Raw genomic sequence first — 7,306 nt, 5'->3', positions numbered from 1 at the left:
TTTTTGTTATTATGTCAAAAATTCGGTTTATCATGTTTTCTTAATTGCATTTGAAATATTTCCAATAGAGGTTTAATATTAATCAGTCAGACGTTTTTGTTGCTTAGGTCTTCATTGCAATTAGTGTTGCATGTTTTTTGATTCTCAAATGCCGCATGTTATCCTTTTCACCAAATTTTAAAAAAACACAGAAATTTCCTTTCAAGTAAAATGTTTTGCATAATCATTTGAAGGACGACTATAAAGTAAGCTGCAATTTGTTTCCTTGCATGTATAATATCTTGGAAACTGTCGCCTTTGAATTAATTTGTTTCATTGTTTACTATTGACGTGTAAACCACGAGTAAACGAAAAAGTAGGCATTTTCACAGGATCGTATTTTATATGAGTCATTCCTACGAGACAGACAGTTGAATTCAGTGTCCCAGTACCATCAGTAGATATCAGCACCGCAAAACAGTCCCCATGCTTGATTGTGCTTCATATTCTGAGTGCCAAGATTGTGTTGTTTCAATTAACATTCGGGTTTAATCCAAAATCTTTTCAATAAACTTAACTTTTCCAGAAAATAGTTTAACTGCGAATCAGTTATTACTAGCTTCAACGTTTTCGTCAGGTTTCTGTTATCAAGTCTGTCTGCAAACCTTGAGTTTAAAATGGATCACTGAAGAACCACGACGCATTGCAGCGTCAAATACAATTTGCATGAATGGTTCAAATATCTTGTATTCTTTCAAGTGATACTCAAGAATGTATGGCAGTAAGGACGCCGGTAGGCATGGACGTTCTCATTGGTGTCCACTGCCATTTCTTTTTTCAGCAGCAGGAAAAGCGGGTGCTTGGACCAGGGGCCTGCAGAGAAAGGTGCGTCACTAATTTAAATCTTTACATCTGATATCGGAGAGCAGACGTTTCTGGGAAAGGGGGGAGTTTTTAAACCTTCAGCGACATAAGCGAGTGTTTTCTAAACCCGGGACCCTACACTTGTCGGGCCTCCCACACATCCACCTCCTCTCGCCTTTAACAGCAGGAACATATCAGGTAAACTTCTCTTGTTGTTTTACTTTTTGGTAAGGACATTTCAGGGAAGGTAGTGCAGGGAGAGGAATGTTGCTCCTGCATGATGTTGAGCAGAGGGACGATAGAAGTAACGCATCCAAGTGCAGCTGCAGGAAGTGCACCCCACTCTTGCTACGCCAATACCACGTTAGGGAACTGGAGCAGCGGATGGTTGAACTTGGGATCATTCGGGAGGCAGAGTCTGTGATATCCAAGAGTTACATGGAAATAGTTAATCCTCGACACCAAGAAAGCTGAGTGACTGTGAGAAGGGGGAAATTAATCAGTGCAGGGAACCCGGTGATCGTTCCCCTGAACAACAAGTGTACCCTTTTTGCATTATGTTCAGGGGACGGGTTATCAGGGGTACGCATTTAGGTGCAGGTGACTGCCCTGTTGCACACAAGGAAAGGGGGCAAAGGAGGAGAGTGTTAGTCCTTTGGGAATCAATAGTTAGATGGTCAGATAGAAGGTTCGTTGGGGATGAAAGAAGCTTACGGTTGTTGTGTTGCCTCCCAGGTGCTACAGAAGTTATTTTGGCAGTAATATAGCTCACGTAGTGTTGTAATGTATGCCCAGTATCATGTTGCAGAGCTTCAGTAACAGGTAATTGTGGGGCATTGTGATTGATTAAATAAATCACTGGGACATGAGGTAATGCTAAATGTGATGGTGTTTTAATGTGATAGGTTAGGTGTGACGGAAGGAACCAGTGTGGCAAGCGATAATTACCTTAGAAAGACACAACAAGTCAACGTCATTGGCTATGCTAATATTATTGGATAAGCGTGGGACCAACAAATAGTTTAAACTGGAGGAGAACAAAGAAATTGTGAGGAGTCAGGGAAGACATTTTGCTGGCTCCCACAGCTTTGATTTGGCAAAATTAAAAGTTTAATTTCCTGTAGGATTTTCTGCGTCTCCTGGAAATTTTTTACAGAATATTGAGTGATTCTTACACAGCAATGTCAGGGTCAGTGATATCTGAGAACGTGTCTTGGTGTCCTGAAGCGAGAGGCTGACCAGCCCCTGGTGCTGGTCTACATAGGTGCCAACTACATAGGTGGAAAGAGGGATATAGTGTAAGATGTAAGTTCAGGGAGCTATGGCGGACTCTGCCAGCTAGAATAAACAGATCTATTATTTCTGGTTTATTCCGCGTGTCACTTGATTGCGAGGTGAGGAAGACAGAGAGATGCCAGCTGAAAACGTGGCTGCAGTGATGGTGCAAGAGGGAGGGGTCCATGTGTTTGGATAATTGGCTCTCAATCTGGGGAAGATGGGACCTCTCCTCTGCAAACAGGACAGTATTTACTTCAAACAGGGAGGTACACATAACCTAGGTGGAAATTTGCTTATGCTATTCGCGTGGGTTTAAAATAGCTCAGCCGGGGGATGGGTGTGTAGTTCCAGTGCATAGGATGATGTGAGCAGCTAGGACATGGGCAGGATTTCACGATCACAGGAGTGTGCTGGCAGACAGCAAGATGGCTTGAAGTGTGTGTAATTCAACGCTAGGAGCATCCGGAATAAGTTAGGTGAGCTTGAAAACTGGATTGATAACTGGGACGTCGATGTTTGGCCTCTTCGGAGACATGGCCAGAGCGCTGTCAGGAATGGATGTCGCAGGTTCAAGGATTTAGATATTTCAAGTCGATCAGTGAAGTTGGTAAAATAGGGGGACACATGGCTTTGTTAGTCAAGGAAAGTACAACAGTGACTGAAAGAATTTTTGACGAGGACTCGTCCATGGAGGTGTTATGGTCTGAGTTTAGAAACAGGAGAGGAGAGGGCACAATGCTGGGAGATTTTTTATTGGCCTCTGTTAAGTTCCAGTGATGACGAGCAGAGGATCGGCAAAGTGATTTTGGGTAGGATTGAAACGAAAAGTTTGTAATGATGTGAGACTTCAAATTGCCCAACACTGCATGGAAATGCTATGACTCTGGTCGGTCTGATGGATCAGTTATTGTCCAATCTGTGGAGGAGTTTTCCCTCATACAGTCTTTCGAAGGGACAACAAGACGAAAGGCCAGGTGTTTGAGGCAGTGGCAGGTGAGCACTTTGGACAGGGTGACGATACTTCGGTTATATTTAGATTACCGATGAAAATGGATAAGTAAGGCCACAGGGCATGAGATACAGATGGGGGAAGGAAAATTACAATGAGATTAGGCAAGACATTGGAGGCACAGAATGGGGTAACGATGTGCATGGGACGGGGACAATTAAATTGTGGAGCTGGTATAAGGTACAGATATTGCGTGACCTTGATCGCAATGTCCCTGACAGACAGGAAGGAATTGATAAGGGAAGGGAACCTTAGTTTACTGAAGAAATTGTATGTTTTGTGTATCAGACGAGGGGGGATTGTGTGACAGTGAGACAAGATGTCTAAGGAAGAGGCAATGGAGATATACAACTTCGCGTGAAAGGATTTAATGAGATTATTAAGAAGAGCATGGAGGGGTCATAAGCAGTCCTTCTCAGGTCGAATAAAGGAGAACCCGAAAGCTTTCTGACGGTATGTGAGGAATAAAACAATGACCAAGGTAGGAACAGGGCCAGTCAAATACAGAAGTGAGAAGTTGTGTGTGGACATTGTGGAGAGCGGACACGTGATAAATGAGCACTTCTCATCTGTTTTCATACATGAAAAGGAGTATATCGCAAATGAGGAGACTGAGATGCGACTATTACAGGAGAAAGGATTGAGGTTTGTAAGGTGGAGGTGTTATCAATTCTCAAAGGTGTGAAAGTAGATAAGTCCAAGATGGTATTTATCGAGGATTCTCTCAGAAAGGAGGGAGAAGATGGCGGAAACTTTGGCCTTGATGTTTGAGTCGACATTGTCTACAGGTTTAGTACCACAGGACTGAATGTTTGCAAATATTGTCCCCTTGTTCAACAACGACAGTCGAGATAACCCAGGTAATTATTATCAGTAAAACTTAAATTTGTTGTCGAAAAAGTTTGAAGATATTATAAAAGATAGGATTTTTAATCATCTTGCAAGCAACCATTTGATTGGATGAGGGTAGGGCAGTTGACGTGATATACATGGACTTAAGTAAAGACTTTTATAAAGTTCCACGTGATAGACGTTTGGAGAAAATGCGAAGGATTGAGATTGAGGGTGGGTTCGTATTTTGGATCAAAAGCTGGCTTTCTGTAAGAAAGGAACGAGTGGTGGTTGATAGAAAATATTCAGACTGGAGTACGGTTACTAGTTGTGGGCCACAAAGATTTGTTTTTGGACCACTGCTGTTTGTCATTTTTATAAATAACTTGAACGCAAGTGGATGGGTTCATAAGTTTTCAGATGACACTAAAGTCGATGGAGTGATGGATAGTGTGCCAGAATATTGCAGGTTGCAAGGGCACTTGGACAAACAGCAGAATTGGGCAGAGAGGTAGCAAATGGAGTTCATTGCAGATAAATATGCAGTGATTAACTTTGGGCAGAATAACAGGAAGGCAGAATACTGGATCAATGGAAAGATTATTGGCAGTGTGAATGTCCAGAGGGACCTTGGTGTCCATGTACACAGATCCAGTTAGAGCCCAGGTTGGTAGTGCTGTTAAGAAGGCGCACGGTGTGTCTGGTTTATTGGTAGAAGTATTGAGTTCCGGAGCCGTGATGTCATTCTGCAACTGTACAAAATGTTAGTGCGACCTCAATCGGAATTCTGTGTACAGTTCTTGTCTCCCCGTTCCAGGGAGGATGTGGATGCATTGGGAAAGGTGCAGAGGAGATTTACCAGGATGTTGCCTGGTCTGGAGGGAAGGTCTTATGAGGAAAGGGTGAGGGAATTGGGTCTGTTCTCATTGTCAAGAAGAAGGCTAAGAGCGGATTTAATAGAGACATACAAGTTGATCAGAGGATTCGATAGGGCGAACAGTGAGAGTCTTTTTTTCCCTTGGACGATGACATCGGGTTTACGAGGGGGCATAGCTGCAAATTGTGGGTTGATACATTGTAGACAGATGTTAGTGGCAGGTTCTATACTCCAAGAGGAGTAAGGGAGTGGAATTCCATGTCTGCCAATGTAGTTAACTCAGCCACAGTCTGGGCTTTTAAACAGTCCTTGGATAACGATATGGATGATTATTGCATGGTGTAGGTAGATGTGCTTAGATTAGTTCTTAGGTCAGTGCAACATCGAGGGCTGACAGGCCTGTCCTGCGCTGTCTTGTTCTATGTTTTATGTTCAATGTTCATTTGTCTTTCTGAATGAATGTTATAGAACAGGATAACATTTCGATTTGTGGCAAATTAGAGCTTCGAATTTTGTGCATTTTTTTGCTGCATGAAAACATTCTCAATACCATAAAATAGATTTTTGAACACCTTTGTGGAACACTGCCATCTATAGCTGTGCAATTACATCATTACATTAATTGAAATATAGTTCAGAATTGATGAACATGTGGTCTGCAGAAAAGGAACATGCGTCACACTTTACAAAACCGAGGTAACTGAAAATCAAATTCTCTTTTGAAAATTGTTTTTTCGCCATCGTCTAATGCAGTAAAATAAGCAAAGCATTGACGCCTCTATTTTCCATGAACATTGAATTAGCTGTATGAATACACCCTATCCACACCTTTGATCGTTCCCTGACGGCAACAGCCGCGAAGAATTATTCAGAAATTTAAACAGGAAGGGAAACGAAAGCGCGAGGAAGGAACGATCGGATCAATATATGGCCGGGATGTAAGCAGAATGGACGCTATTTATTATCGATCAGAGGATCGTTGAAAAGATAAATGCTTTTCAGTCACCTCCAATACTCAATTCGCTTCAAGATTGTCCGCCATTGTCTGATTGTGTTTTGCAGCATTGCACTTTTGGTATCTAAAATCTCCTGCCGGTACAGTAAAACTCCCTTAATATCATATCAATGCTAAAGATTTGCCTTTTCCAATAGCACTGAAATAATATTATCGGAGTTCTGCTCTAACAAATAGGAGATTTTACTTTCCAAAAGAGCAATGGTGCTAAGTCTGTTAATGCATAGCTTTCAATGTGAATGAAAGATATTCAAATCCTAAAGCTGATTCTTCCTAATTGAAGTATATTAGTTTGGGAAGGTGTCTGACAGCGTTGACGGCACCCGATCCAATTCTTCAGAAACTTCCAATCAGTGTTCTTGTGATGTCAAGCTTTCAATTATCATGGTAGAGTCTGCGCACTGTACACTTTAAAACCTTTGTTTAATTAAATGCCTTCACCTCAGAATAAAAATAAGAATCCTGGTTCAGGGAATATGGTGTGATTACATGTAACATGTAAAATGTTCCAGTTCCTTGCATATGCGTTCTTTTCCCTCGAATTGTTCCGTTTATTTCTGTCTGTTATAGCCCATCCAGATTCCTATCCCTTGAATCTATTGTCTGTCAATATTATGTGAAAGATTGTGTTGTTCTGGATGCAGGCGATAAGTAACTGACAACTTTTACATTGTTGTGCACTTCAAAATAAATTTTTTAAAAACTATTTTTGCGATGGGACGACCATTGGGACAACACATTCTGCCACTAATCTGCTGATCTTTAATTCCATTTTCTACAGTTAACTTAATGGCAATTGTCGTTTTGAAACGAGGGAACTGTGGACTCTCTCTATGTATCACTCAGTACCTAGTGGCAATGTCAACAGCGGATCGACTGCTCGTCATTTTTAATGTTTTATTGAACCGAACAAATAACATTCACTTCCCAATAACTTTTCTATTCGTTACTCCTGTGTGCTCGCTAAGAGTCGTCTTGTCTCTTGCAGCCCTCGATTTTTCTGTTTGGTTCACAGTTGCTTTTACTTTTGATCGCTTTGTGGCCATCTGTTACCACAAGTTGAAACCAAAATACTGCACCAAGAAAACAGCAAACGTGGTGATTGCAACTCTGAGCATTGTTAGTTGTTTCAGGTCCATTACGTGGTACTTTGTTTTTGTTCCTTCAATAATCATTGACAATGTGCCATGGTTTTGCAAGCAGACGCCTGACTATTTCACTTCAATGTTTTGGGCAGTGTATGAATGGATTGACAGTCTCCTAACGCCTCTGATTCCAATACTGTGCATTTTGGTCTTCAACGCCCTGACTGTCAGAAACATTATAACAGCCAATCGACTCCGCAAGGGCCTCCGTGGTCATGAGAAAAAGGAAAACGAACTTGACCCTGAAATGAAGAATCGAAGGAAATCCATAATTTTACTCTTCGCTTTGTCCTCCAATTTCATGCTGT

Source organism: Chiloscyllium punctatum, chromosome 51, assembly GCF_047496795.1.
Source record: "Chiloscyllium punctatum isolate Juve2018m chromosome 51, sChiPun1.3, whole genome shotgun sequence".
NCBI classification, from domain to species: domain Eukaryota; kingdom Metazoa; phylum Chordata; class Chondrichthyes; order Orectolobiformes; family Hemiscylliidae; genus Chiloscyllium; species Chiloscyllium punctatum.
The sequence above is the reverse complement of the archived record's forward strand: the minus strand, read 5'-3'. Positions refer to the sequence as shown.